This window comes from Eurosta solidaginis, chromosome 1, assembly GCF_040869045.1.
Source record: "Eurosta solidaginis isolate ZX-2024a chromosome 1, ASM4086904v1, whole genome shotgun sequence".
NCBI classification, from domain to species: Eukaryota; Metazoa; Arthropoda; class Insecta; order Diptera; family Tephritidae; genus Eurosta; species Eurosta solidaginis.
In genome coordinates this window covers 338346360-338366763 of record NC_090319.1, presented here as the reverse complement: position 1 = coordinate 338366763, position 20404 = coordinate 338346360, and the positions used below count along the sequence as shown (strand labels likewise).

The 20404-nt window shown below is 40.2% G+C and overlaps 1 protein-coding gene and 1 pseudogene across 9 annotated transcripts in view; both read right to left on the bottom strand.

Annotated features, from left to right (window-relative positions):
• The window catches only part of LOC137237929 (uncharacterized), a 636630-nt gene that overhangs the window by 253406 nt on the left and 362820 nt on the right, over positions 1–20404 (bottom strand). The window lies entirely within an intron of this gene.
• On the bottom strand, positions 515–18842 carry LOC137240977 (bleomycin hydrolase pseudogene; annotated as a pseudogene).

Here is a 20404-nt window from a genome sequence, read left to right as displayed (position 1 = left end):
GACGGGGAAAAGCTGAACCAATTAAGAGCACACAACGTAATACTATTGGCCTGAGTCCCTGCAGGTTGGCTCAAAGGAAATAAGTGGGCATTTATTAGTAGAAGAGAGGGAAAAGAGAGAAGAATTTAAGTTACTGTTCGGAGGTTATAGCATAACTCGCTATAGGGCAATAATAGGCATTTAGAAAGTTAACCTAAGAATCCTAACAGCTATTCTTACAGGACATTGTAGATTGAACAGCCAAATGAAGAAACTGGGCGTACTATCGAATAACACATGCCGATTTTGTAATCGATCAGCGGAGACGGTGGACCATATCCTCCTAGAATGTGACGCAATCTCAAGACGCGGGGCTAAGTTTATGGAATCACCATGGCGAGAACATTCCCTCATTCAATCCCTCAAGCTAAGTGAACTTATATGATTCATCAAGGAAGTCGGCTTGGGTGAGATGCTGTGAAGGAGATGGGGACACAATAGACCAACGGTCGCAGCGCCATCCTCAGTAAATTATCTATCGTTGATGCTGTCGTATAGAATTACCCAATAAAGATGTCCTTCAGATGAATAAACATTTATAGAATAGAATAGAAATACAGTAATTTATTTCGCATAACTTGAAAATCCTACACAAACCCTTAATATATATGTATGTATTATGTTTGCATATTTTTCACCACGATCTTGGACCCGCGAATTTTCTGCGCACAGTTTGTTCACATCAACACTTTCATAAACCGATAAAACATTGGATAATATAGCGTGTGTCCTTGCTGATTCTTCAAATAAAAGTCTATTCGCTTCCGATAAAGGTGTTTGAATGCCAACATCGAATACTTAGGGAACGTACCCAAACTACGTGACCCATTTTCTACAACTTTTTATCCCCTCCCCCCTCGGTGACCACCGGTAGTATATTTTAAGACCCCCTCCCCCTTTAGTTTTCACGTGTAGTTCATAAGTATGATTTTAAATTATTTTTTGCTAACTTAAAAAAATTGTATTTCACTTATATTTGTTTTTATTAAGTTGACACCCGCCGCGTTACGCGAAGCTTGCATACATATAATTATAAGTAAATTACATTAAGAAGAAAAAATGCATTTAAAAATATATTCGAATAACAACTTAATTTATAGAGCCTTTTTATAATCAGCTGAGCAGAGCTCACAGAGTATATTAACTTTGTTCGCATAACGGTAATCCGTAACGGCTTAAACTGATCGAGATAGAAAATGAACTGGGTGAAAAAAAAAATAATTTAGCCATGTCCGTCCGTCCGCCTGTAAACACGATAACTTGAGTAAGTTTTGAGGTATCTTGATGAAATTTGGTATGTAGGTTCCTGGGCGCTCATCTCAGATCGCTATTTAAAATGAACGAAATCGGACTACAACCACGCCCACTTCTTCGATATCGAAAATTTCGAAAAGCCAAAAAAGTGCGATAATTCATTACCAAAGACGGATAAAGCGATGAAACTTGGTAGTTGCGTTGACCTTATGACGCAAAATAGAAAATTAGAAAAATTTTGGACTAAATAAAAATTTGCGAAATCGCATGACGAACACGCCCACTTTAAAAAAAATGTTTTTTTAAAGTCAAATTTTAACAAAAAATTTAATATCTTTACAGTAAAAAAGTAAATTATGTCAACAATAGACTCCAGTAATGATATGGTGCAACAAAATACAAAGATAAAAGAAAATTTCAAAATGGGCGTAACTCCGCCCTTTTTCATTAAATTCGTCTAGAATACTTTTAATGCCATAAGTCGAACAAAAATTTACCAACCCTTGTGAAATTTGGTAGGGACATACATTCTATGACGGTGGCTGTTTTCTGTAAAAATGGGCGAAATCGGTTGAAGCCACGCCCAGTTTTTATACACAGTCGACCGTCTGTCCACCCGCTCGGCCGTTAACACGATAACTTGCGGAAAAAACGATATATCTTAACTAAACTTAGTTCACGTACTTATCTGAAGTCACCTTATCTTGGTATTAAATATGGCCGAAATCCGACTATGACCACGCCCACTTTTCCGATATCGAAAATTACGAAAAATGAAAAAAATGCCATAATTCTGTACCAAATATGAAAAAAGAGATGAAACATTGTAATTCGATTGGTTTATTGACGCAAAATATAACTTTAGAAAACACTTTGTAAAAAGGCTGTGACACCTCCCTTATTAAGTAGAATAAAATGAAAAAGTTCTGCAGGGCGAAATCAAAAACCCTTGGAATCTTGGCAGGAATACTGTTCGTGGTATTACATATATAAATAAATTAGCGGTACCCGACAGATGATGTTCTGGATCACCCTGGTCCACATTTTGGTCGATATCTCGAAAACGCCTTCACATATAGAACTAAGGCCCACTCCCTTTTAAAACCCTCATTAATACTTTTCAGTTGATACCCATATCGTACAAACACATTATAGAGTCACCCCTGATCCACCCTTATTGCGATATCTCGAAAAGGCGTCCACCTATAGAACTAAGGCCAACTACGTTTTAAATAATCATTAACACCTTTCATTTGATACACATGTCATACAAACACATTCCAGGGTTACCCTTGGTTCATTTTGCTAAATGGTGATTTTCCCTTATTTTGTCTCCAAAGCTCTCAGCTGAGTATGTAATGTACGGTTACATCCGAACTTAGCCTTCCTTACTTGTTCATTTTTTATGTCTTTTCATCTAATTCAACTTTAACAAATACGCTTCCAGCATCAAACCACTGGGATACATTGTAGATATGGGAGCAGTAGCATCGGGAGTTTCCTCAGACGTTATTATTTTTTCCTCGTCGACATCCTCGATGTCTATCCACTCAGCGCTTTGCTCCACGATACATATGATCTCTTTTGGTCTCCTGGAGAGGACCTACAGAGGTCGCACGCGAGACACGTCGTCCACTGCATTACCGTGCACGTTTTTCTGATGGTTTTTCATGGAAATTTTTGACGCGAAATAAATTCCACAAACAAATTGCAAGATTTCCTAGAGATTATTGACTACGTGACAAAGTCTCAATCCCTCCCCTCCCTTATTTTGTCTCCAAAGCTCTCAGCTGAGTATGTAATGTACGGTTACATCCGAACTTAGCCTTCCTTACTTGTTCCTTTTTTATGTCTTTTCATCTAATTCAACTTTAACAAATACGCTTCCAGCATCAAGCCACTGGGATACATCGTAGATATGGGAGCAGTAGCATCAGGAGTTTCCTCAGACGTCATTATTTTTTCCTCGTCAACAGCCTCGATGTCTATCCACTCAGCGCTTTGCTCCACGATACATATGATCTCTTTTGGTCTCCTGGAGAGGACCTACAGAGGTCGCACGCGAGACACGTCGTCCACTGCATTACCGTGCACGTTTTTCTGATGATTTTTCATGGAAATTTTTGACGCGAAATAAATTCCACAAGCAAATTGCAAGATTTCCTAGAGATTATTGACTACGTGACAAAGTCTCAATCCCTCCCCTCCCCCTGTGAACAGGTGTAATACCTAAAGAAACCCCCCTCCCCCCTAAAAGGGTCACGTAATTTGGGTACGTTCCCGGACATGAAATGCTCTGCTTTGATGCTAAGGGTTTGCTAACTTCACAACCAAACCAAACGGCTTCACCAGTTTTTAAACTTGCTGCTACAAGCTGTAAGAATTTCTCGACGAGTTGATTATTGTATAGTACTGGACGGATACCCACAACGTTGCCAAGAAAATAGATTATATACGTTCAATCATAAATACTAAATTGGCGTGGGTCATTAACTAGACAACCCTATCTACCAAATTGAATACTGATTTAACTTCATTTTCGTTAAACTCTAATGGTGTCATTGGCCCAATCGATTGATAGGGTTTGGTTTTATCATAATACTCACAGGTAAAACGTTCATATAGAATGCTCAAACAAATGCCAACTATCTTATAAATTCTTCCCATCGTTTCATCAATCTTATGTGAAACTTCATCCACAAACCTTGCTTTTTAATATGACATACATGGGCGGGGAGCATTCCTAAAACTATAAGCTCTGGAAAGCATTTCTTTGGCGTTAAACTAAGTTTGGTTCTTAAATTAACTTTCATATTCCATTGGCCGCCATCGGTTAAATATGTAAAATGAAAACTATACTAAATGTCCATCTACCGCCTCACCACGTCTTTGGTTGTAATTTTATATCCCAAACCGATTATGGATCCACTCAGGGTTTTTTTAAAGAGCGGTCGAATGCCGTTAACGTAGAAAGATGTTCTACGTAAAACTGTATAAAATTCATTTATTCTTCAACATTTACAATTATTTAATACCTTGGTGTTGGTTTTTGATTAAAAAAATAAGTTGTACATCACTTTTAATGTTTTTAATATTAAATAAAATTAAGTATAAATTCATAAAGCGCTTTGTTTGTTGACTACAATGTTCCAATGCTTGCCACAACAATTGACGATTCTATTAGATTCGCCTAACAATACACAGATTTTTGACAACCTGAACAAACATGTTGTTATTGTACAGATGAGCCAAACATATAGTTGAACCATAGCAATTCCCCAGTTATAGAGATATACGCCGCCGCCGCCGCCCCCCGCAAATTTTAGTAATTCTTCGCACGCCGCCGCCGAATGTCAAAAATATCGGTGCGGCGGCGTCCGGCGCGTTACTATATTTTCTACTCGCTTAAGACTGTTTAGGCCATTTATTGTTCATGTCGAAAATTGGTCGAATGTGGTCGAAAGTGATATCAACGGATGCGCATCACTTCCAGTTATAAGAAACTAATTGCGAAATTTAACTCTTTCTAACTATTCAAAAGTTATTTAAAAAATAGGCGCTTTCGGTCTGGGTCAGGGTCAGGGTCTGAAATGTTAATTTTTATTTTCACCCTTCATCTTTCAACACCCAGGTCTCCCGGTCTGACATTTCCTAAAGTTGGCGGCCCTATCCAAAACTAATCCCTTGGAGTGAATCACATTGATTGTAGCCTATCAACCAAGTAAAAATATCGCCTACACGTTAAGGCTCCTTTCACAAATGTGAATACGTAATAAATAAAAAATAAATGTAAGGCGGGATTACCTCCGAAGAGATTTTAGGCCGAACTTATCTTCCAATTTGCGTCGTGCTCCTCTTAATTTTTCCTACAAATTGGCGTGATTTGACCTACTTGTTTTATGCCGACTCCAAACAGCATCTGCAAGGCGGATGAGTTTTGACTGAGAGCTTTTCATGGCAGAAATACGCTCGGCCAAACACCGCCGGGGATTAACCCCGCTTAGAAAAATTGTCTTCTAATTGAAAACTAATGTTTCTGAAATTTTTATGTTGCTTTCCCTGGGGCGAGAACCCAGGATCTTCGGTGTGCTGGCGGAGCACGTTACCATCACACCACGGCGGCTGCCAATGTGAATACGTAGGCACAAATATTTGCCAGATGAGGCTTTGTCCTTCGCAAGAACACTCAAAGTCGTGAAGCAAAAGCTTTCCCAAGACAGTTGAAGTAATGACCGTGTGTGCTCCTACCCTAACGTCGACGACTGTTCACTGTCGAACTAGTCTGAAAACTGAAGCCACGCGGCCATCCATAATGAACTCTTGTTTCATAAGGCCGGAAAACCGCAGTTAACATCTTTCAACTTAAAATCGGTCGACTTCATTCTAAAATATCGTTCTACTGAAAGCAATGTTGTGAACACAAACGTCTGCAAACTTTGGTCTACATTTAAAAAAATTTATCAAGGATCCTTGCAAAATTTTAATTATGTAGATGCGCCGAGGATTATGCGATTTTTACCCATGAGTTACGCAATGACATCCACTTAGACTGCTTATGATTTCGAGGGCGGCATCCTTGGCCGAATAGTCACTCCCTAACGTTATAGGTGTTTCTCTGTTGTAGCTCGGCAGCATAAGGCGACAAAAACATCCGCTATAAAGTCTTCGGAGCTACACATAGAGCTTCTAGGAAAGTGACGTCGACGAAGGTACATATGAGAAGTTCCATAGCTGGTAGCGACTGGTGGTAGGGATTGCTACTTGATTGTTCGCACATCGGGAATTGTAGCTGGAAAAAACTGGATGCGCCCTGTGCCACGATAGTCATGAGTATTAATAAACCATTAATAGCAACCGTAAATCGCCTTTGTGCGTGACCGCCAAGGAGCCACAAATTATTTAAAGAAATTATGTTCGCGACGATTATTAGGTGAAACTAGGCTTTGCACGAGATATACAGACAAAAGTGTGACCATTCTATGTATCTCTATTTCTTTTCAACAGATGCAGGAGTACCAATTCCAAACACCGGGGTTAAGTTCGCAGCCTCTCTGGAGTAAGTGGAAGAGGGACAATCCATCCGCAAGGAGCTACTCCTGAAAATTTTTGAACGATCTTCGAATACATACAAACAAAATCTTTCCCGGAGAGTATTCCTGTTTCCAAGAAGAGGACCGGGGACCGAACCGTTCGAAAAAGTTCTATTCACTGTTCGATTTGCCTGAAATTTGCTTTTATCATAAGCCACAGATAACTTAAGTTCGTTTTTCATACGGTGAAGGTCAACGCCTTAGGCAAGTCAGTCATTTGATACCCTGCACTTGTAATGCGAACTTTTGTTAATCCCCTCTTTTGTATGAATACTTCATAACAAGTGCATATCGTTAGCTTAATGTGAAAACGTGCTAAGTCACTTTTTCTGAAAAATTGTATTTCAATGCAGTTTTAAAACTGAATTCAAAATACATCGATCACAAAAAAAAAAAAAATATTTAAATTTTTCATTTTTACGTGCTGTGGGCAATGATGTGTAAATGTGCTAAGTCGTCAGCTCTTAAAAATGTGCTAAATGTGCTAAGTCAATCTGTCAATAATATCAATCTGAATTACTAGTCATTTCTTTGTGCGCGCATTTTATTTATTTATTTAATTCATTCAGTCTAAAAGTACATGCTTTGTTGTTGTTGTTGTTGTTGTGTTAACGATAAAGACACTTTCCGAAGGCTTTGAGGAATGTTACCGATGTTGATGGCCCTTTGCCGGATATAGATCCGGTACGTTCCGCAACAAAGCACTATTAAGGTGCTACCAGCTAAACCATCTCGGGAACGATTTATATGACCACAATAAACCTTCTAGGCCGTCCCGCCCTCCCCACCCCCTAGTTCCATGAGGAACTTGGGGTCGCCAGAGCCTCGACTGTCAATGATACAGGATTCGCTACGGTTAGGTGAGTTGACAATTGGGTTGGGGAAGCTATATATTGTGCTGGCAACCCCTTGAGAGGGTTACGAACACAACCCCTTGAAATTGGATTTACCCAATTGAGACATACCTTTGGTGTATGATAAATGCTTTCCGCTGACTATAATCTACTTCGATTCTTACATGTCGATAACTACATGCTTTCTTACAGACTAGTTAAAAATAGAAAACAATTCAAGCATAAACTTATATAAGCTGTTATTAAAATTAATAACACTACTGAATCGATTTGCTAGATGTATAGTCCTAGTGATAGGTTCATTAATAGCGTAATTCGTTTTATGAGTTATTTCGACAAATAATCTATTATGCCGAAGATCAAGCAGTGGAATATATGGAATGAACAAATATATATATATATATATATATATATATATATATATATATATATATATATAATATAGATAAATCAAAGCAATTCGTGCTAAAGTTTATTACATTATAGGCAAGCGTGAGTGAGATAAAAGTTCTTCTGTCATGCAAAGCCTGAACACCGAGCAATTTGTGCCTGCTGGTATATGATGGGAGGCCGTCTGGCCAGTGAAGCATACGTAAAGCAATTTTGTAAACATTTTCCCAATTTTATAGGAATTAGATTCATAGAAAGGATTCCATATTATTGAGCAATACTCAATACCACTTCTGACCAAGGATATATAAATTGCCTTCAACATCATAGGGTCCTTAAAGTCACTGGTTTTACGTCTACTGAACCCAACCATTGCAACAAATTTTGAAACAACGAAATAAATGTGACTAGAAAAAGAGAGTTTGGAGTCTAAAATTACACCCAAGTCTTTACTCTCTTGACAACGATTAAGAGATTTAGTTCGTAGATAAAGTATGTGGCAGTTGTCTTTATGGAAAAGACACAACACAGCATTTGTTGGAATTTAAAAATAAGTTATTGTCTGCGCACCATCCGGATAAAGAGTCCAGATCAGAACCGTTACAAATAAAAGAAATAAATAAATGTAAGGCGCGATAGCCTCCGAAGAGATTTTAGGCCGAGCTTCTCTTCCAATCGACGTCGTGCTGCATTTTTTTAATTTTTCCTACAAATTGGGGGGACGGGACCTACTTGTTTTATGCCGACTCCGAAAGGCATCTGCGAGGCAGATGAGTTTTCACTGAGAGCGAACCAGCTTTGAAAAATTTTCTTCTAATTGAAAAACCTTATTTCTAAAATTTTGATATTGCTTTGCCCGGGGTGTGAACCCAGGGCATTCGGTGTGGTAGGCGGAGCACGCCACCATGACGCCACGGTGGCCCCCAATAGTTAGTGTTATAGTTTTGGTGTTATATTTCAATCATTAAAGGGGATGAGTGATGGGGAAACATATTGAGTAAAAAGTGCTAAGTCAGGAGAAAAAATTTGTTTTGAGTGAGGAAATTGTGCTAAGTCATAAAATAGCTGCTGGGTTAGCATACATGATTTTTATTTATCTTTTCCAAAGCCTCTACACTCAAAACTATTGCAACTAAATTATCCTCATTCACAGTTTTGAAAAAAAAGGTTATTTCAACAATTATTCAGTTTTTTTCGTCTCCTGTAAAATTCGTAAAAAGTGACTTAGCACATTTTCACATTAAGCTAACGAATCTATATTACATAAAAGAGCGCATATATCCTAATAATTTCTTGGCTATGTTGATTTTTTTTTTTTAATTTTATAAATTTTTGTAGGTAAAATTGTTAGTCAGCACTCCTTACTCGCTTTAGTGTGACTTGGAATTTCGTTTGCTTTTTATTGCGCTGTTTTTAGAAGGAAACAAAAGAAACTGTTCGTTTATAATTAATCCTCTTAACTAAGCCACTTCTTCGTTCTTTTTATATTTTCCTTACTTCAAGGACTTTTTAATCTCTACTCACCTCTATAATACTGTGAACAATGGCGTAGTTTTTTAAACTCTTATGAGTATGCTTTTGAGAGTACAATTACATATACATGTACATTAACCTGGGTCGATTTGTATGGACGCAAGATAACCTATATCGCGCCATCGATTTTTCGATAGGATTTGGGCTCAGAAAAAAAGTTCCACTACGCATACCCAAAAAAATAATTTTCGAGCCTGCAAAAAAAAATACAATTTTTCGACCAAAACACTTCCTAAAACCCAAAAAATATTTTTTTTTTTTTTCAAAAACTGTTATCGCCAACGTTTTTACAACAGTTGTTTGCAAAAAAAAACTATTTTTTGGGTTTTGGGGAGTGTTTTGGTCGAAAAGTTTACCCTTTCTCCATTTTTTTTTTGCAGGCTCGAAAATTATTTTTTTGGGTATGCGTAGTGGAACTTTTTTTCCTGAGCCCAAATCCTATCAAAAAATCGATGGCGCGATATAGGTTAATAAATCGACCCAGTCTAATGTACACACGTATGTGTGCAACTTGTTATTAATTAACTTCTCATATTAAAAGTGATTTAATACTTGTAAATCATTAAAGAATTCAAAGTAAATACCCATTTTTATTAATTTAAAAAAATTCGTAAGCTAATCTTATAAATATTCATGTATGTATAAATCGAGCAAAATTTTTAAGAAACGTTATGTTGTACTTTATATATTCCACTAGAAGACCCGACAGACGTTGTCCTGCCCTAAATTTTGCCTATCTGCATACATTTTAATAAGCTTTTTCCGTCTGACTCTGCCCTCCCCCCTCTTCACTTTTTCCTAATCCTGTTATTAACTCCTCCCTCCGTCTTTTTCGCTTCATCTATCTCCATCTTCGTCTCATTCTATCTCTTTCTCAATCTCCTTCTCTCTTTTCTCTTCTCTCAATTCCTTCTCATTCTTCTGCCTCCCTTATTGCCCGTCCCAGAGGGTGGTATGTATTTTGTTCCAGTCCCAGTCTCAGTCCCACTCTAAGTCTCAGTCCCAGTGCTAGTTCTTATCCCAGCCACAGTCCGTCTCTGGATAATATATTACTCTGTACCAAATCACTCATCAACAGCTTTCATTTGATATCCATATTGTATAAACACTGTCTAGGAATTCACTGGCCCACGTTTTGGCCTATATCTCGAGACCCTGTACCTGTAGTAACCACCGCGTGAGGTTTACGCAAATTGTGTGCACGTTTGAACAAAATCGATAGACGCATCTCTTCAAACACCGGCGACCAACTAAACACACTTTTTAGCCTTTCTTTTTATATATATATAGGTTTTTATTTTTCACACTTCACTATAATATTAAAACGAAATGCAGATTTTCGTTGCTTTTGAAATTCGGCTTAAAAATTGCACATGGAACAACTAAAGACTCTCCTGTATTAAAAAAAAATATCATAGTACCTCTAAATCGCGGGCCTCCTCAGAAACCTCCCCCCTCCCCCCCTCTCGGCGGGCCTGGCTATACTTGATATCATTCGCTATAATATTTTTTATTGATAAGCAGGTTGTTTATTTAAACACCAACCAATTACACGGAAGTATATCCGCACCACCTGAAAATATGAGTGCCACTGCGTATACGTAACATTTTAATATTACGTATAAACAAATAAAAAAATTGCAATAAAATAATATTGCGACATAAACTGAGATATAACCTATTCTATATTTCAAGCTAGATCAAACTACACACGGGGTGCAAAACAAATTCAAAATCGGTTCAGTAGTTTAGGAGTCCATTGGGCTCAAACCTGTGACACGTGTTTTTATATATTAAGATTTACATTCTAACTCTGAGCGTTACTGGGAAATTTAGTAACTGGAGTATTATATTACCGAAAATCGTTTCCAGTTTATGCAATCGCATGTTTGGCTCACCCGGTTATACTGCCAAAAAACAAAAGTTCGGAATTGCGAATAACATGAAAATGTTAACAAATGTTTGTGTAAGCAAAAGCTAATAATATTTTTCAACCATTTTACAGTCATGTAAAAGGAATGTATATTCGTTTGGGTTTTCTGTTCAAACACATAGCTATAGATGTAAAAAGATGTTGCCACATATTTTGCTGGAAAAGTTATGAACACACGATAAGTTTATGGTGATTTTAGTAATCGGTTAGAAGAATGTTGCTACCGAGCTAGAATAAATGCTTAATATTTCATCTTCATTTCCCCTGTCTCTCTTTCTCTCTCCTTTTCTCTCTTTCGCCCACTGCGATAAGATCGATCTCATCCACACTTCTAAGATAAAGGTCATTGTAAATCTTACAAACAATGATACAAGTTGTATATGGATTTATATCTTTACTTGACTTTGATTTGAAGTAGTTGAACTTTAACTTGTCATTTAAGCAGTTCTGACATTTTGTAAAGGTGAATATTTGTTTTACACCATCTAATGACATTTTGAACTTATTTTTTAGCAGGTAGACCACTTTACATAATTTCGGTAAAACTATAAAAATCTTTCTAAATTCACTGTACCATCTGTTTCAAAGAGGAACAGAGATAATTTGTACTCCAATCTAACTTGTATATGTTGCAATAAAAAACGATAAAAATTAATTAAACCCAAGTAAGGACGGTACTGTCTTCGGCTATGCCGAAAACTTCATACCTTCCATGAATGGGGCTGAACAATAATCTTATCCCATTCGTAATCTCCAAATAATCGGATGTATAAGATAAGAAATATATAGTGAACAGATGTACATACCTAAACGATATTTAAGATAAATATAAAATAAGAAATGCAAAAAACCCCCTTATCTGAACGATCGGTTGTATGGGAGATATATGTTATAGTGATCCGATCCTACCGGATCCGACAAATGTCTAATATAATACAAAAATACATCCTTGTGCCAAATTTCATTGAGATATCTCAAAATTTGAGGGACTAGTTTGCGTTCAAACAGACAGATGGACGAACAGACGGATGGATAGACGGACGGAGAAGCGGACATGGCTATATCAACTCAGTTCGTCGCCCTGATCAATTCGGTATACTTAATGGTGTGTCTATCTTCTATATTTCTCAACGTTACAAACATCGGATCAAAGTTAATATACCATTTCATGTTCATGAAAGGTATAATTAAGCCTAAATTAGCTTCTGACAGTTGGTATAAATCACATCGGAAGCATAAAATGTGTGAATAAATTTTAACCAACTGCTTTTAAGGAAAAATGACAAAAGTCTATATACACCCTCTATTTTCGCTGGATTGAAAGACTAATAACTTATCGGAAAAATGTGCTTACACAGTTTTGTTTGAACCTTTTTCTAATCATAATAAACTCAAAAAACCCTTTCATTAATATAAAATTGCAAAACTATGGGAAAGATACGTAAAGACAACGTTGTCAAAAGTCTACATACTTACAGTACACAAATAGCCTGCTTAAGTGTGAACAACTTCTTGAACACTAAATAATATTGTTTCTTAGCATTAAGTCAGTCCACCGCTAGGATCAAGAACATTTTGGAGCCGTCGTGACATTGAGGCTACTAACTAATTTGTTAACTCTGCAGGTGTTATACCGTACCAAACTTCTATAATGTGTTCTTTAAGGACACCATTTTTTTTTTTTGCAAATTTTCCGTTCTAAAATTTCCCAGACATGCTCAAATGTATTTTAATCTGGGCTTTGGGATGGTGTATTTAATTTTCTTGAAGCATAGTAAAGCAGTCATCAGTCATCAGTGTAAATCGTCTGCTTGGGGGTGAGGAGGATCTCCTAGCCTCCGAGTGCGAATCCGCCAAGGATGGGGTGCAGAAGAAGAGTGGTGTTGATGGAAATCCGTGAAATCAATCTTCAGCACTCTAAGGCGGCTTCCGCAAACTTTTTGCTCTATCTTGAAAAAGGCGGAGTGGATATAGTCCTTGTCCAGGAGCCGTGGCTGAGTAGTAACGGCGGAAAAATTTCTGGATTAAGGACGGGAAAATTCAACAACTTGGTGCATGGGGAGGCAGGTAGGCCTAGATCCTGTGTGTTAAAAAGGAACTTAAAGCTTTTATTCTCCCTAATTTCAGCAATGCTGACGTAACCACGGTCTGCCTCGAGCGAGGCAGTAACGAAATGTGGGTGGTCTCAGCGTACATGCCCCATGGAGACGTAACGGGACCACCACCTGTCATACTGGCCGAAAATCACCGCTGAAGAAAGGCGGAGAGGTGTTGGCGTAATCATAGGTGCCGATGCTAATGCCCACCATAGCATATGGGTTAGCTCGGATGCGAACACCAGAGGTGAGTCTTTATTTACTTTTATTGTAGATGAGGGACTTTGTATATGTAATAGGGGGAATTACCCGACTTTTATTACTGCGGCAAGGGAGGAGGTCCTGGACCTCACCCTGGTTAGCAGAGAACTGGAAAATCGAATATCTGGCTGGAGGGTTCTCAACGAGCACTCCTTCTCTGATTACCGATATATTCAGTTCTCGGTGAACGAAGAACGTCCCGGTAAAATATCTTTTAGGAACCCTAAAAGTACCAACTGTGACTTGTATTGTAGGAAGCTGGGAGAGCTATTGCCTGCGGCGCCTATCGTTATTTCGGACCTGTCGGAATCTGAGATATACGTTCTGGTGGAAAACTTCACATCGGCAAGCAATAGCGCCTTTCACCTGTCCTGTTCATTGAAAACTTACAGGGGAAATGGCAAGCCGCCCTGGTGGTCTGATTCTCTTGACGACCTAAGAGCGTTCCGTAGGCGGCTCTTTAACAGAGCCAGGAGGAGTAAATTACCCTCTGACTGGGAGCTCTATAAGGTGAGTCTGGGGATTTATAAATATGAAATAAGGATAGCCAAGCGAGTTGCACGGCGAAGCTTCTGCGAAAACGTAGAAGGCTGTAATGAATCCGCGAGGCTTAGAAAAATACTTTCTAGGTAGCCCGCTCCTCTGGGGTATCTGAGAGATGATGGTGGGGACTGGTCGATGAGTAGCGAGGCGTCCCTAAGGCTTTTACTGGACAATCATTTTCCCGATGTCCCTGTTGCGCAGGGATCTTCGCCTGCATGGTCGGCGGTCGCTGGTCATGCAGAAATGCCTGCCATTCCACTACGGGAAAGTCAAATAACCTGGGCTATAAGTTCGTTCAAGCCCTATAAGTCTCCCGGCCCGATGGCATCATTCCTGCGCAACTTCAAAAGGCTTTAGGGATTTCCTGCCGCTGGTTGGCCATCATCTACACTAACTGGCTCAGGCTTAACTATATCCCGAAGTCGTGGCACACGGTTAGGGTCATCTTCATTCCGAAGGCCGGCAGAAGCTCTCATGTATCACCTAAGGATTTCAGGACAATCTTCGTTTCTTCTTAAGACGTGGGAGCAGTTGATTGACCTGTACCTACGGGAAAGGATACCTCGAGGGTTACTGTCGGCTTCACAGCATGCGTACTGCAAGGGCAGATCGACGGAAACGTAAAAGCAAATAGAGGGGTCCCTAGAACACAAAGAGTATGCTCTGGGTGCCTTTCTAGAGATCGTCGAAGAGAACTGTCGTGGCTGAGTGGGGAGGGGCCATAACTGAGAGGAAGGTGTGCAGGGGCACGACACAGTGGGTGTCCCATCTCCACCCTATGTAGGGTGGTTGCCTATGCAGATGACCTCGGTATCCTAGTCAGCGGCAAATTTCTGGACACCCTGCGCGATATTCTGCAGGCCTACCAGGATACTGTGGCTAGGTGGGCTGAATCAAGTGGATTGGAAGTCAACCCGGGAGAAACAGAATTGCTTCTTTTTAGGAGGAGATATAAGATACCCCACTTCAGAACTCCCTCGATTGGAGGGATATCGCTGGTACTCTCTGACAGGGTAAAATATTGAGGGATTGTTCTGGACAAGAAACTGTCCTATAGACCCAATGTGGAAGATAGGGCCAGGAAGGCCGCGGTTGCCTTGTACTGCTGCAGGGGGCTATCGGAAAGAGATGGGGGCTTTCGCCAGGAGTAGTATACTGGCTTTATGAGATGGTGGTCAAACGAATTCTGCTCTAGGGGATGCTGGTCTGTTGGAAAGCACTGGACAGACACGGCAAGCACCTCCTAAATGTTAGTGTCAGTGCAGCGGACGGCGCTGATCGATATCAGTGGCGCTCTGAGATCAACACCTACCTTGGCACTGAATGTCGTGCTGAACATACATCCAGTAGATATTGCGGGAAAGGCAGCCGCGGCCCGGTCGTTGGTCAGGCTTCGTGATATGGGTTACGGGCTTTCTGACTTCGGATACTCTAGCCTTCTTGCCAGTTTCGATTTTATCCCAGACAGGACGGACTATTGTATGCCGATAACCGCTCCCTATGCAACCTTCAACCCAGTCATTCCCTCGAGGGAGGAGTGGGGAAGAGGAATTATCTGGGGCATGGGACCGGTTAACCTATTCACGGGTGGGTCGAAGTTGGATGGAAAGGTTGGCGGGGGGTCTTTTGTCAAGAGCTAATTGTAAGCCGCAAGTTTAAGTTGGCTGATCACTGCAGTGTATTCCAAGCGGAAGTTGCTGCGATTGAGGATGTGGTGGATGAAATTCTATCCAGTGCTACTACGGTTAGGGAATTTAACATCTACTCTAATAGCCAATAGCTCAACTACAGTGCGATCGAGGGTGGTCTGGGAATGCCTGACCTCACTTGCGATTGCATCGAATTATTTTACAATTAAGATTATCTGGGTCCCGGGCCATAGTGATATTCCGGGTAACTGTCAAGCGGATCTCTTAGCCAACATCGGTACAACTGAACCGGATGAAGACGGCTGTAGGGATTTCGGGATTCCGCTAGCCACCTTTGGATTGCTCCTCCATAGCTGGGCCCGAGCCAGCTCAGCAAATGTTGGGCGGACCCTACGTCTTGCAGGGAGGCAAGGTCTTTCTGGCCGAAAGTGGATGGCAGGAGGTCTGCTGAAATAATTGGGTTCACTAAGGCTCACCTATCAATGGTCATTAGTGTTTTGACAGGGCACTGTCCCATAGGTATCCATGCGGTACGTCTCAATATATTGGAAACTCCATCCTGCTGCAGCTGTATGGACAATGATGAGGTGGAATCACCAATCACTTTATGCTTGATTGCACAGCTTTTGCCATAACTAGGCGAAAGTACTTGGGTCGCGACTCACTTGGATCTCCAAGGTTGAGATCGGGATCATTCGGAACTTTATCGTTGCTACCAAACGATTCTCTAAGTAGTTATATCTACGCCACCGTTATTTTAGTTTGTTATATGTGTTATCACAACGGACCTTCATGTTGTCCAGGTGAGCTTCCCCTATCAGGGGAGCTACCACCCAACCTAACCTAACATAGTAAAGCAGTCAATCTTTAACAATATGTGCCTTGTGCTTTGGATGATTATCCTTCAAAGAAAGCCAACCTGCAACGAGCTCCAGTTTATCGACCGATGGTTTCAAACTATCATCCAATAAAACTCGTATCCAAAACGATCCATATTAGCCTCAATAAATGCAATCCAACCAACTCCAGATTCCCGAACTGCTCCCCAAACCATAACACAGCCGCCAGCACGTTTTAGAGTTGTTAGCTAAATCTTCGGATCGAGTGCGGTATTTTTCTTCCTCCACAATTTCGTTCTTCAATCGCTGCCGAATATATTGAACTTTGATTTCACGGTTAACAAAACTTTTTGCCAGAAATCCATCCGCGTTTCCTTTTTTGCTTTCGCGAACTACAAGCTATGTTTACGGGTTTTTTCATAAACAAAAGGCTTTTGCGTGGTGTTCCGCATTTGCATCCGGCCACTGCGCTTCTTATTTTCGGTACAATGACTATTTTCAAAGTTTTTTTTACAATTGTCTGTATTGTTGCTAGACTCAAGTTTACAATTTTTGCAACACATCACTTTTTTCTTTGCTGTGCCTTACAACCAAATGTCTTGAGTCAAACGATATTTCTTTTCTAGGAGATAGTTTTGATGCCTAAGTGATCAAACCGCAACTAAATTAAGCTAGGAAAATAGTACTTTACGGTTAGTATCACACACGATATTAGAATGCATGCTAGGTAACGGTGCTGTATGTACACTTTTGTCAACACTAATATTGCGTTTTTTCTCTTTAACTTAGTTGTTTTATGTTCAAGGACGAATTTTTTTTAAGTAAAAGGATCAAAAAAAGGGTAAAAACGAAATTCCTCGTACACATTTTTCTGTAATGGTTTTGTCTTTTCTAAACTATGAAAGAAAGGGGTGTTTGTAGACTTCTGCCTGTCACTGTATACAACAAAAACACTTAATATATTTGGATTCCAAAAGGATTAATATATCTGCTCACTTTTTTCAGGAATTAAAAGACAACCATTTAGTTCCAATTGTTGACCCCAGTTTTGTGTTTTCGCTGGATTGAGTCCTGTAAGAAAGCTAATCGCGAATAACGTTGTAGGCGACAGTCGATGCGTGCTTAACGTGAGTACCTGTCTTCGAAGACCTACCCCACGGTGTCAAACACAGATCAATGTCCGTTGATCTTCGGCCCAACAAGTTGGTACCAATCGGTGAGCTGGGTGTTCAAGTCAAGCAGCCTTGGTTTGGCCGGGGAGGACTATCCACCCTCCCCTTCCATTTCGGGTTACTGGTACCCGGTTGCACGGCAACAAGTTAATCAGATTGAGATATTGGGTTTTGTCGCTATTTAGGAATTTGACCAACCTTTTCTGTCCTGCAGTGATACAACAATGTATAATACATTGTTGACGACGGAGCCGATTTTGCTCAGACATTGCTTGAAGGCGGCACCTCCCTCCAACGCTATGCACCACATGTTATGATCAAAAACGCCCTTTCGCCGTGAACCAACTACCGATGTGACCTATCAGCGCAAGTGTCTTTCCTTAAGCATGAATAGCTACTTAAATGTCCCATAGAGTGAGAGTGACATATAATTCCTTGTGAATAAACCTATCTGTTGTGGCACAACATACAGTGATGCTCACAAGTATTTACGGTATAAACACTCGCAAGATACATGTTCACTAATCACGTTGTAGGCGACCTGCCTTTGTAGACTCAACTCTACGGTGTCAAACACGGATCTACTGCATGATCAATGGTGTCAAACACTGATCTACTGCATGATCAGCTCCATGTTGCCTTCTCTCAACACTTCTTAGCCGAATCGTTTGGTACCAAATTGCTTGTAATCTGGCGATTCCATTACAAGTCCTTACCTTGGTAAGATAGGAGTGTATCAAGCTCCAGCCATTTTATGGATAATGGCATCCGGTTGTTGGGCAACTCCACCCCGGATCATGGTACGTTCTTCTCTGCCCACAAGCAATTCGCCTGAAACATGATCTGTGCGTAAAGAGCAGATACATGCTACAGTCCCACAATTTAAGTACAAGTATTAGGGGCATTGTAAACAACCCTTGCTAAGCACCACCAATTTGGAACACAATTTAGGGATGTGGCATAACCTTTTAAAGCCTTATCATCCACAACGCATCTTCGCCATGAACTAAATATCGATGTAATCTATCAGTGCAAATGTCTTTCATTATGAATAACTACTCAGGTGTTCCATAGAGTGAGAGCGTCATATAATTCCTTGTGAATAAAACTATCTGTTCTTTGGCAACAGACAGTAATGCTCACAAGTACTTACGACACAAGCACTCGCAGGATACACTTCATTAATCATATTACTAAACCACTTGCACATTAAGATACCTCTCATTAGTCATAGGTACTACCTTCACTCATTTATACGCTCTTTCGCCGTGAATGACTGCCAATGTAATCTATAAGTACAAATGCACTCAAGATACATTTCATCATTCACAAGTACTAAAACGCAAACCTGATCATATAGCATGTCCAACGAAGTTTCCAAAAATTTCAAAAAGAAGCGTGGGAACTACCCACCCTTACAATTATCCATAATTTTCCACGACGACGGACCTTGTTGCAACTGAACTACCAGCCCGAAGCAGTTCAGTTATATGCAACATTCGACTTTATTCTCAACATTATTTGCTACATTTATCCAACTCTAATAAACTCGCTATTGGAATATCCACCATATTTCTCTTTCTGTATTTCTCTTTCTGTTATTCATCAACAGTTATACATCCTTCTTTTAACAACGTGCACAATTTAGGGATGTAACCAACCTTTCCTTTGACGTTCCGCAGAAGCGTCTTTGAATTACTTGTGTGCAGATTAGCACGTACTTGGGCAGCTTACTCCTTATGAGAAGTACATGAGTAAACTTTCTTGCCCACCTCCCACCAAAGAATACAGTATTACTCCGAAGAGAATACTATATTGTCTGATTCGGCGGCTGAAGCAACAGCATTACTCCGAAGAGAACACTGTCAAATCCAACGAAGAAACGAACTTCCTCAGAGGCGATCCTACGCATTCTGGGTTAGCTTCCCAGAAATACGATCTGAAACCACAGCCCCGCGATGCTCCCACAAGGGGGCCATCCCAGGACAGGAAGGTGAGACCTGAAAATTCAGATCACCCGGCTTTATTTCCTGCTCCGATGGTGACAGTTTTTATAAGCACCATGCTTGGGGTCCCACAGGGTGATACCAGCGTTCTCCTTGCTCCCTTTCGAGTAAAGCCACTCAGGATTGGTTAGCCTTATCGTCACTAATAAGATGACGTACATTTGTTACGGTTAGAGTGCACTGAAAGGTTTGGTATGTGAAGATCCGAAGATCAAACACAAACCAATTTAACCACCAGTACAATCCATTTTCGTCACTAATACGATGACGGCAATTTTGTCAGGGTAATCTATCCACCCTTTTCGTCACTAATAATATGACGGCAATTTGTTACCGAGGTGCACTGTCGGCTTGGAGTATGAAAATCCGAGGATCAACATAAACAAATTTAATTAGAAAAACAACATTACACCCCTTTGTGGATTATGGTCGCCTTTTACGACTGGCATGCCTGCCTTGGGCATATTCTACTACCCCTTACCCACAGGGGGAACGTTGTAGGCGACAATAATAATTCAAAGCAATATCAAAATAAAACTTTATTATGGAAAATATCAATGTTATTTCTTTGTTATTCAGCTTATTCACCACCGCTGTGGTGTGATAGTGGCGTGCTCCGACATCCACATCGAAGATCCTGGGTTCACACCTCGGAGTCGCCCCTCGGCAGTGTTTAACAGGCACTCCGATTGTATTTCTGCCATGAAAAGCTCTCAGTGAAAACGGCCTTGCAGATACCCTTCGG